We start from the raw sequence: 17,889 nt of genomic DNA on the forward strand, positions 1-17,889 counted from the left end.
AAACAGTCCTCATGAACTGGAAAAATAAAAATAATCTTAATTCTAACCAATATAGAAATTATCTATTAGATTACATTTGTCTTGATACAGCCTCTGCCACCACATCAGATCAATTGCTCTGGGCTCCTTTGATCAGCTCCATTACCTAGTGGGGGTGGGGGGGGTCATAGTTTGGTCCCGCCTTCACTGTTGTGATTGGTGTGGGGGTAGGGACAGGCTTAGGGCGTCGGGGGGTTCCCCGGAGGCATCTTCCTTGGGGGGCTCAACCCGGGGTAGCGGTCATGTCCGGGTGGGGGCTCTTTTGGCTCTCGGGTGACTGTTTCCTCGTGGCTGCGTGCAGTGGGGCTAGGGGAGGGTCTGTGCTGACGGACGTGGGTTACTGACCTGGTAGCCTGTCTGCCCCTGGGTGGGTCCGGGATGGGCGTGAGGTTCTGGGGGCGCTCTGTCTCTGGGCTGGGGCCCTGGCCGGGCCTCGGGGCCTTGGGTCCTGGTTTGTGTGTTGTCGGGGATGTGGGCGGGTGGGTGTATGGGGGCCCATCCCTGGCGGGTCGCGGAGTATGGGAGTGCCTACTGGGGTCAGCGGGGGACCTGGCCCCAGGGAGGGGTCACTTGCCCCTCCCTTCCTTCCCTCCCCATCTCCAGCTGCCTCCCTCTTCCCGCTCCACCACAACCACCCACACATGCAGGGCCTTGGAGTAGGGGTATGTCACCAGGGTGCAGAGGAGGCTACCCCCCCTCTGTCCCCTTCTGGCTGCCTCTGCCTCAATTTTATCCCACAACTTAGACATTCACATTATTCACACTCTCATTACACATACATATAGGATCTTGGGGGTGGGCACAATCACGGAGTCCAAATTACCATCAGGGTGTACACCTCACCCCTGGCGTCGTTGCCCACCTCTCAATTTTAAACACACTTAGACATTGAGGGCTATCAGGAGGGACTATGTGCTTACCTGCTGCTCCTTGGCAGGTAGCTCCATGCCCTCCTGGGTTTTAATTGCACCTTAGAACACACATGCATCAACACTACAATGAGCGGGTGGAGGGAGGTTTGGAGTCTTCTCTCACCCCCATTCTCTGCGGCCTGCTGGAGCGGGAGGGCTAGGAGGAGTTGGCCGTCCGACTGCGGTCTGGAGTGTGGGGCCTCCCTGCTGCTACGGAGTCGGGGTGGTCTGCCTCTCCCCACCGCAGGGAAAAGGGTAACAACACCTGGGTCTGGGTGCAATTCCCCCCTCCAGGGGCAAGGGTACCTAGACCCGGTTTGTAGAGTACGTTTGGGGAGTGTGATCGTGTGTACAGCGTCTCTTTATGTCTGTCTCCACGTTGGTTGAGTGTGGAGTGAGTGCATATGAGAGCATGAGGGGGGGAATGGAAGTTTGTGTCTGTGTGTGCCTGTATGTCTGTGTCTATATGTCAGGTTGGGTATCAGACACCACCTCTCTGGGGACACCTCAGGCCCTCCAAGGTTTGGAGGCCTATCTCCCCCTACCACCACTTCCCCTGCCGGTGGCGGACTCCCTCAGGTGTCGGTGCGTTGGTGGTTCTTTGTGTCTGGGGGTGGGCGTCCAGGTACACACCGGCTCACTCCTTGGCGGCCGCTTATCGGGGCCTGGAGCCTGGGGCTCGCTCGGGCCCCTTCGGAGGTGGGGTGCCCTCGGCCTCTCGGCCTGGGGCTCGGTCACTCAGGCACAGCTGGCGGCCGGCGGAGCTCATGGGCGCGTCACTGCAACTCCCCCTGGCTTCTGCTCCGCGGCTGCTGGGTGAGCCCTCATCTGGGACTCTCCTCAGCTCTTACTGGAACAGTGGCGCGGCTGCCCCTCTGTTGGTCTTCCATGGTCTCTTGTGTTCTGGGGGCCTCTGGAGGTCTGGAGTTTTGATCTCCTCCATACCTGCTTCACACCCTGGAGGACGGGGCTGTGGCCCCCCCACACTCCCTAGCAGATCGTTACATGGAGAAACCTTTGGAATACAAGCGCGCTGATCCACACAGGTATGCACACGGGTGTTCACTGCTCGTAGACCCAAATTACACCTTTCTTGGCTGCTACTTCGAAGCACATCTGTCCTGCGTGCTGCACAACAACATTGAATATTTAGTATTTACTGCTGTTTACACTTAGCTAGATTAATGCGATGGTGTTGTGTTTAGTATGTTGCTTTGTTTTGTTTTGTTTTTGTCTTTTTTGCTTGTTTTCTATTCCTCTCTCAACAGGTGATCCAGGAGATTTTTATTTTTTTTCTCCCCCCCTTTCTCACTGTCCCTCTCCCCTTCTGTTTTTCCTTTCCTTCCTCTTTCTTTCTCCCTTTCCTATCCCTCACTCATGTCTGTCCCGTCTGTAACATCTGAAAATAAAATATAATAAATAATAAAAACAAAGATCGACCAAATGGACCAATACGGCAATGCCACGATGATCCATTTGGCAAAGTAAATCCATTGGGTATCCTTGTTGGTCTTCAGACAACAATTCTGATGGCTAAAGAACCAAATGGGACAGGCAGGAGAAAAAAAAAAAAAGACATGAAATTAGAGCCTTGGTCAGTTTGAACAGCTTTTGGTAAACCAAAAATAGAGAAGAAGTTCACCAATGCCTTAACAACTGGTTTCACCTTAAGGGTGCGCAATGGAATTGCCTCGGGAAAACGGGTAGCAACACACATTAGAGTCAAGAGTTACTGGTGACCCGATTTTGTTTTAGGGAGTGGACCAACGCAGTCGATGAGGATGTGTTCAAAAGGTTCCCCCAAAACTGGAATAGGGTGTAAGGGAGCGGGTGGAATGACTTGGTTAGGCTTACCACTAATCTGACAGGTGTGACAAGAACGACAATACTTAGCAACGTCATTCTTCAATCCTGGCCAAAAGAAATGATGCAGAATGCGGTGATAGGTTTTCCTAATACCTAAATGTCCAGAAAAACTGTCATGGGCAAGACTAAGAACTTTGGGTCGGTACTGTTGAGGCACCAGAACCTGTTTAAACACATTCCAACCCAAATCACCAGCTGTAGTCGGATACCAAGTACGCATCAACACATCATCCTCGACACTATAAACACGAGGGTACTGGTCGCTAGAGTTGGCAGCGGAAAAACAACTCACAAGAGTCGGGTCACTCTGCTGTGCCAAAGTTGAGGTGTCACTGATGGGCTAACAGACAGCATCGCCTCAGAGTCGCCCGTCAGTGGAACACGGGATTCAGATTCAGACTCCGGCCCACCACCAGCACAGAGAAAAGAATCAGATAAATCCATGTCACCGTACTTGCGCCTATGCGCACGAGTTACCGCGCAAGCAGGAAAAACAGAGGAGGAACGCTCCTCAGCGACAGGGTTAGATAATGAAATATCAGGCACCGGTATCTCAACCACTCTCGGAGTAGAAAACACTTTTCCGTTAGCCAAATCATTCCCCAGAATCATCGCAACTCCGGGCACTGGCAACTGGTCGCGCACGCCAACCGGTACCGAACCCGAAACGAGCGGTGATTGAAGAAACACATTGTGCAGTGGCACACGCAGTACATCCATTTTTACACCCCAGACAAGAGCATCCGAACCACAAAAAGAGTCATCAGAAAAAGGTAGAATCCCCTTCAAAATAAGAGTCTGCGCGGCCCCAGTGTCACGCAGAATCATGATCGGCACCCGATCCTCCTCTTTTTCATTCAACGAAACAAACCCCTCCGACACAAAAGGGCGGTAGCTCTCATCAAAGCCTTCACTTCCCACTCCATTGCTAGGTGAAGTGGAAGCTGACATAGAACGAACGAAACCCACACTTTTCGGCTTCCTCACCGTGTTGGTCTGCTCCCTGCGCTGTAGTGATGGGCAAGCAGCAACAAGGTGCCCGATTTCATGACAGTAAAAACATTTGCGATCTGACACAGGAATAGCAGCAGAACGTATCTGGCGCTTAGGGGAAACCCTATAACTTCTGACAGGACGAGGTGAGGAAGTGTACTCACGGCGCTCTGTCGAAAGTGCAGCACGATGAGTTAACACAAACTCGTCGGCAAGGACCGCGGCTTTAGACAGTAACCCCACCTTCTGCTCATTCAGGTACACCACAATGTTTTCAGGGAGACATGTCTTGAACTCTTCCAACAGGATCAACTCCTTTAGCTGTCAAATAAGACAGTTTTCTCACGTGCAAATTCCACAAACGTTTGACTGTCAAACTTGCGACAGGCACGGAACTTCTGTCGATACGCCTCCGGGACTAGTTCATAAGCCCGCAAAATAGTGGATTTGACAACCTCATAATCCAAGCTGTCAGCAATAGAAAGACTCGCACAGACCTCCTGCGCTCTTCCTATTAATTTGCATTGCAGCAACAGGCTCCAGACATCCTTTGGCCATTTTAAAGTGGTTGCGATGCGCTCAAAAGCAGTGAAATACGAGTCAACCTCTCCCTCCCTAAAAGGAGGCACCAAAACAATCTGCTTGCTAGCGTTAAACTGGTCTATGGTGGGAGGGTCGGGGAATGTACTTACAGGAACGGGAGCAGCGTCTCTCGCTCGGGAATGATCAAGCTCCATAGCTCGAATACGGAGATGCATGAGCTCGACTTCCTTAGCCTTAGCCGCCAGCTCCACCTCCTTCAAGCGAAGGGCAAGCCTGAGATCCTCCGTCACCAGACCCGCCCCAACCTGGCCAGCCGGGTCAAATTCAGGAGACTGAACGGAGAAGGAGCTTCCGCCCCCGACGGCATCCGCCCCTTGGAAGGCTTCGGGACGGCCCCAGCAGCTTCCGCCCCCACTGCCGTCTGCAAACTCCCAGACCCACTCGGCGAGGTTTTCTCTCTCTCCCCCTCTCGGAGCTGTCAGAGCGGCCTTTTGAAGGTAGTCAACCGCTCCATGGTCCAATCAGTCGCTCACGACTCCTCATTAGGGGAGGGACCTGGAAAAGTCTTAAGCACAGTACAGAAAACACAGACAGAAAACAGGCCACACATGGCCACAGCCGTAACAATTACACACTGACTTTAATGGAGAGACCGGAAATACAAACACACACAGTTTGTTGTGTGAAGAAATCAAACACGAGCTGAACAAACAGTAAAGTTCCTAAAGACAAACTGTTAAAGGAGGAAACAAAGCAAACTTACAGTTTCTTCACACACCAACAACAAGCTCCACTCCACACCTGGGCCCTATTTCAGGAAGCCGGTTTAGAAAACTCAGAGTGAAAAACGATACTCAGGGTTGAGTAACCCCGAACTGTCCAACTCGGAATATTCGGTTTCAGAAAGGCTGATAACAATTAGTTCAGTCAACGCGGAGTTGCTTTAACCCCAAGTTAAGCACGCGCACGAGGATACATAAAGCCCTGATTAGTGGAGCACAGATTAAGCGAGTCACCATGGAGACGGAGGGAAAGAAGGCGCGGTCAATGTATCTTACAGCGCTTGAGGCCGAAATTCTGATGGCAGCATATGCCGATAACATGCAAATTCCGCGGAAAAAAAGTAACACAGCCTCAGCTGCAAAAGAAAGAGAGCATGCATGGCAAAACATAGCCGACAGAGTCAATGCGTGAGTGTTAATTTAAACATTGATCTAGGGATTTCCACCCATTCAACACGTTATTTTATTATATTTTATTTTATTTTTTATTTTATACATTTTATTTTGTGACGTGATGTGAGTGCAGGTGCAACCCAACAGGCCCCAAATGTTCCTGGCAGCAAGTAAAAATGAAATATAAAAATATAGTCCAAACAGGTAAGGTGTAATTGTATTATGAGCCATAGTGCTTGGTCAGTTTGTCCGATGTAAATCAATTGCAGTTAGAGGCTACATTAATTTTCTTTCTGTAAGCACTTATTGAAATTATCTGAGCACATTACAAGTACATATTTGCTTACTCTGTATGCTCAAATGTGACCCGTTATAGCCAACAGAAAAAAAGCGGAGGCCCGAAAAACAGGTGGGGGTCCTCCACCACCACCACTCACAGAGCCTGGCCACTTGGCTTCCACATTTGTGATAATGTTGGCAGCATCACATATGATCTTCACAGTGCAGAGAACACAAATTAGCATCCATTACTATAATGAAATAATTTGTTAGTTTGAAATGCTACAGGGAACTATGTACCTGTACATTAATGCTGTGGAAAGACTTCCTGTTCACATAGTCTCCTTCATTTACTGAAGGAGCAATGATTGGAATGTGAGTGCCATCTGTACAGCAAATCACGCCTGGGAACCGTGAACATAAATGTAAAATTTAAGTAGTAGTTCAAGTATCACCACATCATGAATTAAGTTTCGTTCATCCTGATACCTGCAATTTTGTGGCATCCCTCTTTGATAAATCTTGTGGGTCTATGACCGGGGAACACCACAAACGAGTACAGGAGACGTTTCAGTGCAACTGTAACATTCCTGACTGCCCGACAGACGGTAGCCTTGGAAACGTGCTCAGCGTCACCAATATTATACAGAAAGCTCCCGTTTGCAAAAAACCGAAGTGCAATACAAATAATATGTACAGAACTGAGAGGATGTCCGCGATGTGTCACATGAGCAATATTAGGCCTGAGGATGTTATTCAAAAAAATTATAGATTGTGCTGAAAAACGATGACGTTCACACAGAAAATGATCAGGAAATGATAAAATGTCCGAACGCGCTCTAATCACTCTCTCCCGGCGGAGAGCTCTGCGGAGAATTTGGGCTTCAACATCTACTGGCTCTTCAAGCAAGGGACACGCCATGTCTGACAAAGAGGCGGAGAAGGTCAGGGTTAGTTGAAGTAAACCTGCTAGGGGGCAGGTTAGCTTCACGGAGTGTGTCGTCATAGTAACTCACTCAGGCTTCATCTGAACTCGCTTTGTGAAACCGAAAACCCAGAGTTTTCGTTAACTCAGGGTATACTTACTCAGAGTTTGCGCTAAACCGGCTTCCTGAAACAGGGCCCTGGACACTAAACACGGACACACAGGTGAGCTGCTTCCTGGAAGGAGGCGGGACTCCACCTGAAACTCAGCACAGGTGGGAGGGGCTCAGCTCTGTGTGTGCTGATGTGTTAACTTTAAAAATATGCCGTCTGACTGCTCAGACTGAGTCAGAGTAAAGTTCACATGCTGACGTGTGGAGACATGAAACCTTGTTGTAGCTGCAGGTGTGAACACACTGATCCCAGACCAGCTCTGCTGTATTTGTAACATGAACATTTCTGCTGCAAAGCTTCAAATGTTCAGCATGTTTCTCTGTTTCCAGTCTATAGATCCAGTCACACTTTCTACCTTCACCTGTGCAGTAAAGACTGAGAGCAGAGCTGAAACCAAGCGTCCAATCAGTGAGCAGCATCAACACCTGAGCTTCATTCAGACTCTGTTATTGAAGATGTTGTTGGTACAAAGTTCATCTGCTGCTCACATGAATCCATGAAAGATTTATTTCACTGAATGTTTCTTCAAAGCTCATTTCAACCTGTTGAAGTCATGAATGAAAGTGCAGACTGAGAGTGGATCACATGATGTTTGAGGTGTGTCATGTGACATGTTCAGTATTGTCACACATGTCTAGATTGTCCCTGATATCATAACTGCTCAAACACTGATGATTATATTTGAAGAATTATTCCTGATGGCAGCAAAGTTTGAATGGAGCTCTCTGTCTGTGCTGATTTGTCGCCCTCTGGAGGTCAAAGCACAAACTGCATGATGTCACTGTAACCACCACAGAGACAGGAAGTGTTTTTATGACTGAAACACTGAAATGATGCTAACGGCTGTCGTTAGGCTCACTGACAGCAGTGCTGATGTGTTCATGTCAAACACTGGCTCAGGTCAGACTCCTTCATCCTTCTCCAGCGTGAGGCCGCCCTCAGACCCACAGGAGCTCTGACCTTTGACCTCCTGACCCTAACCATTTTAGTCTTGTTGCATCTTTAAATGCAAATCCATCCAAACTGTAGCCGAGCAAAAGAAGCTGGAAGTTGTTCTATGAATGATGTTGTCGAAGGAGCTTGGAAAGAAAAGCGTCTGGACTTCTTTAAGTTGCTTGAAGAGGGACTTGGACGTCTTAACGCCCACTCACATCCTGGGACATTTGATCACAGGAAATCACATGATCACATGATAATAACTTGTGATTTTCTTTTAAATGAATCTTTAATCCTGTTGTAGGGCCTCTGACTCTCATGAAGATTTTCACATCAATGTGCTTTTCACAAAGATATTAACAATGAAAATGACGTGCAGCCCTGAACTACTCATGTGTTAACTCAGCGGTTCCCAACCCCCGGGTCACGGACCGGTCCGTGAGTCGTTTGGTACCGGGCCGTGAGAGTCGAGGCTCGGTGTGAAATTTATGGTTGATAGGTTTGTAGCATAAACCTATTCGCTGGATCGTTCAATACAATCAGCTACACAGCAAAGCAAGACACGAGTAGTTCTTTATGTTTCTCGTGCACGGGAGAGAACTGGACCAATGCCGTTCCTTCGCTTGACCACAGTTGCTCTCGTCCGTTCCCCCGTAACACTGTTCTTTTATTGAGGTTACATGAATATACAGAGGGGCAAAAAAGTATTTAGTCAGCCACCGATTGTGCAAGTTCCCCCACCTAAAATGATGACAGAGGTCAGTAATTTGCACCAGAGGTACACTTCAACTGTGAGAGACAGAATGTGAAAAAAAAATCCATGAATCCACATGGTAGGATTTGTAAAGAATTTATTCGTAAATCAGGGTGGAAAATAAGTATTTGGTCAATAACAAAAATACAACTCAATACTTTGTAACATAACCTTTGTTGGCAATAACAGAGGTCAAACGTTTACTATAGGTCTTTACCAGGTTTGCACACACAGTAGCTGGTATTTTGGCCCATTCCTCCATGCAGATCTTCTCGAGAGCAGTGATGTTTTGGGGCTGTCGCCGAGCAACACGGACTTTCAACTCCCGCCACAGATTTTCTATGGGGTTGAGGTCTGGAGACTGGCTAGGCCACTCCAGGACTTTCAAATGCTTCTTACGGAGCCACTCCTTTGTTGCCCGGGCGGTGTGTTTTGGATCATTGTCATGTTGGAAGACCCAGCCTCGTTTCATCTTCAAAGTTCTCACTGATGGAAGGAGGTTTTGGCTCAAAATCTCACGATACATGGCCCCATTCATTCTGTCCTTAACACGGATCAGTCGTCCTGTCCCCTTGGCAGAAAAACAGCCCCATAGCATGATGTTTCCACCCCCATGCTTCACAGTAGGTATGGTGTTCTTGGGATGCAACTCAGTATTCTTCTTCCTCCAAACACGACGAGTTGAGTTTATACCAAAAAGTTCTACTTTGGTTTCATCTGACCACATGACATTCTCCCAATCCTCTGCTGTATCATCCATGTGCTCTCTGGCAAACTTCAGACGGGCCTGGACATGCACTGGCTTCAGCAGCGCAACACGTCTGGCACTGCGGGATTTGATTCCCTGCCGTTGTAGTGTGTTACTGATGGTGACCTTTGTTACTTTGGTCCCAGCTCTCTGCAGGTCATTCACCAGGTCCCCCCGTGTGGTTCTGGGATCTTTGCTCACCGTTCTCATGATCATTTTGACCCCACGGGATGAGATCTTGCGTGGAGCCCCAGATGGAGGGAGATTATCAGTGGTCTTGTATGTCTTCCATTTTCTGATGATTGCTCCCACAGTTGATTTTTTCACACCAAGCTGCTTGCCTATTGTAGATTCACTTTTATTCTATTCTGTACAGCTGTGTACTGTATTTATTCTTATTGTATTCAAAATTTTGCGTCATAACTTTTGCACTGTCCACTTCCTGCTGTGACAAAACAAATTTCCCACGTGTGGGACTAATAAAGGTTATCTTATCTTATCTTATCTTCCCAGTCTGGTGCAGGTCTACAATACTTTTCTAATGTATTCTAATGTTAGAGCTCTTGCAGCTGGCGTTTGAGCTGTGCAGAGGTCTCTCTCTTCTGGAAGATGATTGAATAAAAAGAAATATCAATATTTTAACACACTATGAGTCGGGTTTCTCTGTTTGGGGACAAAAGAATCAGGGTTGAACATACTGTAGCTGTTACTGCTGCTGTTACTGCCACCATCCAGGTAGTTGTAGGTACCCACCCTGTTACATACATGCTGACTCAGAGTCTCAATGAAGGAGGAAAGGATGGATGAAGGCAGCCTAGTGTGGGTCATTTGTGTCCAGCAGTCATCCAGGGCCTGGATCCATCTGTAACAGGAAGACAAAGTCCAGCCTGTAATCATCCTATCAGGCACAGCGTTTCCATCCAGCATCCTGACTACGCTAACAATCCGTCAAACGTCTCCTCTGGTCCACAGAAGTCACACTTCCTGTGTCATGTTTATCTTTTTAAGTGTGCTATTCAAGCCTGTGTGACCAACTCTGACTCTCCAGATTACATCCTCGTCTCTGCTGCAGCTTCTTCTACACGACTGTTTTCTGTATAATAATATCTGCCTTTCCCGTCTCTGTCCCAGTGTGCCTGCCACTCGTCCTTCATCTTTACCTTCATTATACTCTTCACCTCACTTTCACTGTATTTTATAGTCAAACCTGCACGACTTCTTCTTGCTGCACCTTTTTAAACGTATCGTCCTGTTCATTGCATCAACACCAATATTCACAGGAAGCCATAAGAAATCCACTTCTGTCCCTCTGTGTTTGATTCTATACAGTAAATGAAGTATATCAAAAACAATATGTTGCCTAGAGTCTGAAGACATATCACCTGTGCTCACTAGCACGCTGCTAGAGTCCCAGCAAACCACATACCTCCATATTAGTGCGTCCTCCACCCAGTTCAAGCCAGTAACATCACTACCAGCTCCCAGTATAAACTGCCACATCATCTGTAATTCTTTTACTCATCACCAAACTTATTTGTGGGAGAACAAATGCAGCAGCCGTTCTTTTATCTGACAGTGTTGACGCATCAGTAAATATCCTCACATGACCTGAGGACTTTCCCACTATATGAACCTGCTTTTAGTCGCCCCTCCTCCCTCGCCACAAGCTTCCTTTACAACATAACTTATAAAAAACAACTTTATTGACAATCAGCAATAACAATTACAGACAGTCTAGAAGAAGAATCACATGATCAAGGAGCAGAAGTTTATGGTTTTAATAGCTTTTACATTTTGGGAAAGTTTTAAAAACATTGTTTGGTTTTCTTTCTAAAGCGTTGAAAGGACGGCTTTGCATCAGAACAGTAAGATCAGCAAATGAATCCATTAAAGTTCTTTTGCCTTGTTTGCAAAAGAAGCCAAACAACATTTGTGTTACAAAGAGAGACTTCAGAACAGATCAAAGATCACAAACATCAGGCACTGATGGAAACAGCCAAACACAGAAACAGAGGCACCAGCAGGTGAAGGAGGCCTGTTGTAGAAATGACTCTGAGTGCTCAGGTAGAAACGCATGAAGAACCAGTGCGTCTAATATTTGGAGACTAATCTGTGTTTGAGTGTCCTGGATGAAACACAAATCATGTTGCAGAGCGAGGACGTCGTCTTTCTTCCCGAGTGTGTAACTACAGGACGTGTGCAGAAGGTTTAATCGTCCTCCTGACAGTTACTGATGAACGAGTCCTTCAGGGAGGCTCCAGGATCACTGTGGCTTTTACCAGCTGCTGCTAAACTGAGAGGTGTTGCTGCTTCATGTGTGAAGATGTTTGCATGGCTTTAACAGTGCAGACGTTCCTCATGTGCACCCATTTCATATGTTTTATTGTGATGTTTAGTAACATCTGCTTTCCTCCTTCAGGCAGACGATAAAGTGAGCTCAGCCTTAAACATGTGGAGAGAACGTTTGACCGACAGTCCTGGGACGACTGCAGAACAATGGTTTGTTTTTAATGATAAAGTTTCATAATGGAAATAAATGCTGAGCCTGTTTCATGATGTTGGCCCTGCAGCATCAGGCAGGATCAATACTGTAACAAACGTGTGTCACAGTTATAATGACTTTAAATGAAGACTTGGGTTGGATGGAGATGTCAGCTGGATTTGTGCTGACTGTCACTTTAAATGTTTTCAGTTCAGCTTCTAAATCTACTTTTGTATAATGTTTGCTGAGTTTTGCACTTCATGACGCTTTTAAGAAGAGCCAATAAATCCTGACTTTACACAAAAATAAAGGTTTAATGTGTTTAGTGTGACAGTGGAGGAGAGCGCACATAATAAGAGTCATTAACAGAATGGTGACAATTATAATCTGTCTCATTTTAGGAGCAGCTCACAGGCACAACAGACTACAGAGCAATCAAAGCACCAGTTAAACGTCCATGTGACCGGCTTACAGCCAATGAACAATCAGTCCCCAATGTCCCCACCAACATCACTGTACTGGAAAGACTGTGCTGCCATGGTCAGAGATGAACTGGTACTAAAATGTAAGGCAGCTGATGTGTGTGGCCTTAGCAGCACAAATGCATCACGGCTGCAACGCTGCAGTGTGTTTGAACATTTGAACATTTCTGTGGCTTCAAACCAGCAGCTCCTCTGTACTCAGTCATGTTTGTGTGTCTGTCAAAGTGATTGTTGTCTTTAAAAAGCCTTTTGTGTTTGAGTTTTGTGAGCAGTGCCGAGCTTCTCTGTAGTCTAAGCTGAGTCGATATATTTGATTCCATGTCTGGTGTGATTTTCAAAGTCAGCAGCAGCAAACGCTGAACAAGCAAAGTTTGGGCCCATCAGAGACAGCAGTGGATCTGCTGACCTGTAGGTGTTGGAGGTGTTTGTGTGCAGCTGTGGGTCAGTCAGCTTTATTTCACTTATCCATGACAGAGCGCTGTTAGCTGTGAGTTAGCATCCACTGAGCTGTTTCATCTACTCTGTCACTGCCAGCAAGCAGAGCCCAGGGTTGGCTTCATAAGCTGGACGTGGCCTTGCTCAAGGGCACTTTAGCAGCATGTTCCCAGCAGTAACACAGGGATTCAAACTGGTGACCCTGGAGTAGGAATCACCCAGAAAAGTCACCTTATGCCAGAAGTTTTAGTGAGACGGGAACAACATTACAGCTCTGATGTCATTGACCTGTGCAGTGAGGACATATTGAACTGTGAGGACACAGCTTATAGGTTCAACACTGACCCTGGGTCAGCATGTGCAGGTGACATGGTGTTGGTGTCACCACTACAGACAGCTCAGGTTCAACTGGTTCTTCTTTGATTTGCTTCTATAGCACAAAGGTTGACACCAGTCTGGTCCAGTTAGCATCTGAATCCATAAACGTGTGAGCTCGTCCCACCAGAGGATGTCAGCATCATGGGGATAATGTCTACAGCAGGAAAACACAGGGACAGTTGGGTTTGCTGCACATCAGGAACACACAGTTAGCTCAGATATGTTCATGTCACTAACACCAATACAATGACTGAGTGCTCTATAGCAGCTAATGCTAACAACTGTAACACTGCTGTTTGTCATGGTTTTCAGACCAAATGATAACAAAACGTTGGGAAAAGTGAAATATTGGAACATGAAATCATAAATTATTACATTTAAACAACAATAATACAGCTAAATTTCCCCTGTTGGCTCATAAGCTGCTCACCTGGATGCTACATCAGTGCAGTCCTCTCTGAACATTAGATAATCAACACACACACACTTATTGTTGAGAGGCTGACTTCACTAAACTCACAGAAACTCTTAATAAGATCCTCAAATGATGACTTTGGAGTTCTGTGTTACTGTCAGTGTATAAAAGCTAGAAAAGGAAGAAAAGCAGGAGAAATGATCAAAGTGCTGCTGTGTGCAGGAAGAACTACAACATGTTAGTGAGAAACACAAACAGGGTGTGAAACACACTCCAGAGGAAACGCTGTGTGCAGGCTGTCTGTGACTTCCTGTATCTCTGCCACAGACTGGGACAGACACCAGTGAAACCAGTCACTGTGGTCATGTGCTTGTAGCCAGCAGCCTGTGATGTGAGGCTGCTTGAGTCAGTCGTCTGCTTCCACCATGTAAACCTTGGTGTCTCCTACATATACAGATGTTTCCTGCAGACTGTGCTGCTCCAGCTGTCACACAGATGTTGAATCAGCAACATCTGCTGTCACGTCCTCCCTGGTCCCACAGATAACAGGCTGCATACAAGAGACTCACCTCTGCTACCTGCTGCTCCACTCCCCATCGCTGTTTTGGCCACGCCTCCCGTTGGTCAGCAGGTAAAGGTGAAGCCTGGGACATGGAAGCCTTTACAGCAGAGCTTCATGGGCCTGTCCAGCAGCAGACTGAGGAGAGAAAGGTGACAGAGTTCGCTGTTACAAACAGTTTCTCAGCTTTGATCTAAAAGAGCTTCTTTCCTGTTAAAGCAGCTGAGAGTGAGCACATGTTCTCCCCCTGAGGTTCTCATGACAGAGGAAGAACTCACAGCTGAGGAGGACCAGGATCTCCATCCACTCACAGTCCCTGCAAACAAAACCACCATTTGAACTTTAACATTTGTTGTCAGTTCTTGTGTCACTCAGCACATCTCAGCTGTTCCTCTGAGTTTCTGTTGCTTCTGAAAGTCTTCCTGTGATTGGCTGTTCACAGACACATGACTACATGAATCAGCTCCACATGTTCTCAGCAGCAACATCTGGGCAGCTGTGACAGGTTAAAGACAACATGTTTCTAAGTGCAATTAGAACAAGAAGCCAGTAAAGACACGTCTGTGATGCAAAGCAACAGAAGAGCAACGTGAGCCACAGTAAGTGATGGAGGATGAACTGGTCCTGTCTCTGTTGGTGGGCTCGTATACTGGCAGGAAGGAAGCTTCTCTGGGATTTCTCCCTCAGCACCAGTGAAGCCTCTGTTTCTGTCACTATTGTCTCTTTGAACTGTGATTATTTTGTGCTTTCACAGCATTTTCCTGTTTCATGGTGTTTTAGAAGCAGCAGTGTGTGTGAGCTCTCAGGGCCACCGTCCATCCTGTATACTTGTTGTTTGTAGTGTCACCAGTGCAGTGATGACCACAGGGTGGCGCTGTGCTGCATCACAGCAGCGTATCTGTAACCGGAAGGTCGCCGGTTCGATCCCCGGGCTCTCTGTCCTGGTCGTTGTGTCCTTGGGCAAGACACTTTACCCTACTGGTGTTGGCCAGAGGGGCCGATGGCGCGATATGGCAGCCTCGCTTCTGTCAGTCTGCCCCAGGGCAGCTGTGGCTACAACCGTAGCTGCCTTCACCAGTGTGTGAATGCGAGAGTGAATGAATAGTGGTATTGTAAAGCGCTTTGGGTACCTTGAGAAGTGCTGTATAAATCCAGTCCATTATTATTATTATTAAGTGTCTGCTGTGTGTTCATCTCAGAGTCCTCACAGGTGACACATTAGCTCCAGAACACCAAGCCAGGTGTTTGAAGCCTGACAGGGATTCTTCCCATCCAGAGGGAGGATTTAGCTGCACAACAGTGAATATTAGTGTGTAGTTTAGAAACACAGACTGTGCCTGCACTGCATCTAGTGAAGAAAACTATCACTGCGAGAGAACGAGGCTCCTTTAAAGCAGGTGATATTAAGGTTGAAAAATAAACAATAAGCTGATGTAATCAACGTTTCACAAAATGGTCAGCAGCTAAAATCTGGAGCCGTTCTTTGGTGGTAATTAACAGTTTGTTCTTGTTAGCTAATTATGTAATTAAAGGTAGCAGCAGGAGCCTTGTGTTGAAAGCCCATTCACTCACACATTCACACAGTATGTGTTAGGGATGGGTATTGATAAGATTTTAACGATTCCGATTCCATTTTCGATTCTGTTTAACGATTCGATTCTTTATCAATTCTCTTATCGATTCTTTTTTTTTAAAAAGGAGAACACTAAAGTCGATTAGCTTAGAACTGTGTTTTATATCTTCTCTTTGAACAAGATATTCTATCTTGTTCAAAGAGAAGAGTAACATGGCCTTACAAACCCAGCAGTGAGATCTTAAGAGATCCACAGCCTACGGCTCTTCAATGGGGTGTCACAGGGTCCCCAGGAAAAAAAATGTATATGTAAAATAATAAAATAAATATTCTCCTGTAGCAATAACAAAGTTTAACATAAATTATTCTGTAGCAATTACACAAGAATATCCAGTAATGTCCCTGCCTACAATTAAACACATTCACTTACCAAAGTGAAATCGGGGGCATCTGCTGTGGCAAATGGGTGCAAGCCTTTGACCACAAACTTAGACACTGCTGGGTGACATTCGTCTATCCTGGCCTGAAAGGAGACGCTACCGGTAGACTGCAGCGAGAACTGCCAGCATCTGAGTCAGCCAGACTCTGTCTCTCTCATCATGGTTATCTAAATGCAACACACAGTAATAGCAGGTTTTGTAATAAGGTAAATCGCGCTAACATAATATGCAATGCTAATTGATTAGTTACCTGCAGTATTAACGGGAGAGGACGTGGAAACGCTACCGCTGCTGCTGGGTTGAGCTTCGCTAGTCCGGAGCGGATCAAAAACACGACATTCGTTGAACGCAATCGCGTGTTTTGTGAGCAAATGCTTTTGCATATTCGTAGTGTTTCCTCCCTTTGATGAAATCTCTACTTTGCAAGTATTGCACGTTGCCCTGTTGTCATCCTTTCTCATAAAGTGTAACCAAACTTTTGAGCGTCTGTGCCGCTCAGGCGCCGTGTTTCCTACTGGGTAAAAGACGCTACTCAACGTGATGATGTCATTCGGGGCGACTGGAATCGATAAGGGAATCGTTTTTAAAAGTGGCAAACGATTCCAAGGAATTGAAACAGTGGGAACCGGTTCTCAACAAGAACCGGTTTTCGATACCCATCCCTAGTATGTGTGTGTCTGTGTTACACTGTGGACATCCCTTCTGTTGGAGCGCCATCTTGTGGCAGGTTTAAGAAATGTTCTTCTTGTAAATCCAAACTGATGCACCTCCATAGCAGACTGTGGAGGCTTTCAGTGACATGAAGACTTGATTTATACTGTCATATTCTCCTGTTACACAAAGCACAGCACGCTGAACATGGATGAACTGAAACTCCCAGCATCTGACTGAGGAAAAGCACAAATCATTCTCACACTGACTCCTGCTTGATTTTAGATTTGCTTTAAAATCCTCACACTTTCATATGAAGCACTAAATGGGCTCCAGACTGTTTATCTCAGCTTCCTGTCAAACACACTGCTGCTCACACCGAGGCTCAGTTTACTCCTCCAGCCTGGCTTAACCTGCTGTCTGTTAAAAACAGTCCCACACTCCTCTGTTTAATCCTTCTGATCAGACTCTTTGATTTTGTATTGTTTTTACCTGAACTTGTGTTTTTGACATGGTTCTGTCTGTGAAATAAAGCTCACACACACACTGCTACAGTCCTTCATACACTTAGAAACGAAGCTGCTCCTTTCCTCAGTGCTGACACATAAAGAAGAGTTGGTTTTATATCCAACACGTCTCTGTTCCAGAAAACAGCTTCAGCAGCCTCTGAGTCTGAACTTGGAGTTGGTTATAAGCCACAGGCCTGTGTGCACAGCAATGAGGATCCACCCACTCGATAACAAGCCGGGGGGTTCAATGGTCACACAGCCGGCGAGAGCAGCGGACTCCCGGCTTCATCGTTTTCAGACCCCGCTCTTTGGTTACTCAGGTTAAACATGATATATAAGTCAGAGGGCCCGGTGGCGCCAGTGTCCGGCAGCCTCTGTCAGTGCACCCCAGGGCGGCTGTGGCTACACTGTAGCTGCCATCACCAGTGTGTGGATGTGTGTGTGGATGGGTGGATGACTGGATGTGTGAAGCGCTTTGGGGTCCTTAGGACCAAGTAAAGCGCTGTACAGGCCATTTACCATAAGTCACTCGGATAACTTAAAAATGTAATTGTTTGCCTTTTTTCTGTGTTTTATTTGTTCCGGAGTAAATCGGTTTGGCTGAGATCAAAGTTATTAGATTA

The sequence above is a fragment of the Aulonocara sp. 'chitande type north' Nkhata Bay genome, linkage group LG5 (assembly GCF_057382095.1).
Source record: "Aulonocara sp. 'chitande type north' Nkhata Bay isolate Kocher_YH1m ecotype deep benthic linkage group LG5, A_spYH_male_GT1.1, whole genome shotgun sequence".
NCBI classification, from domain to species: domain Eukaryota; kingdom Metazoa; phylum Chordata; class Actinopteri; order Cichliformes; family Cichlidae; genus Aulonocara; species Aulonocara sp. 'chitande type north' Nkhata Bay.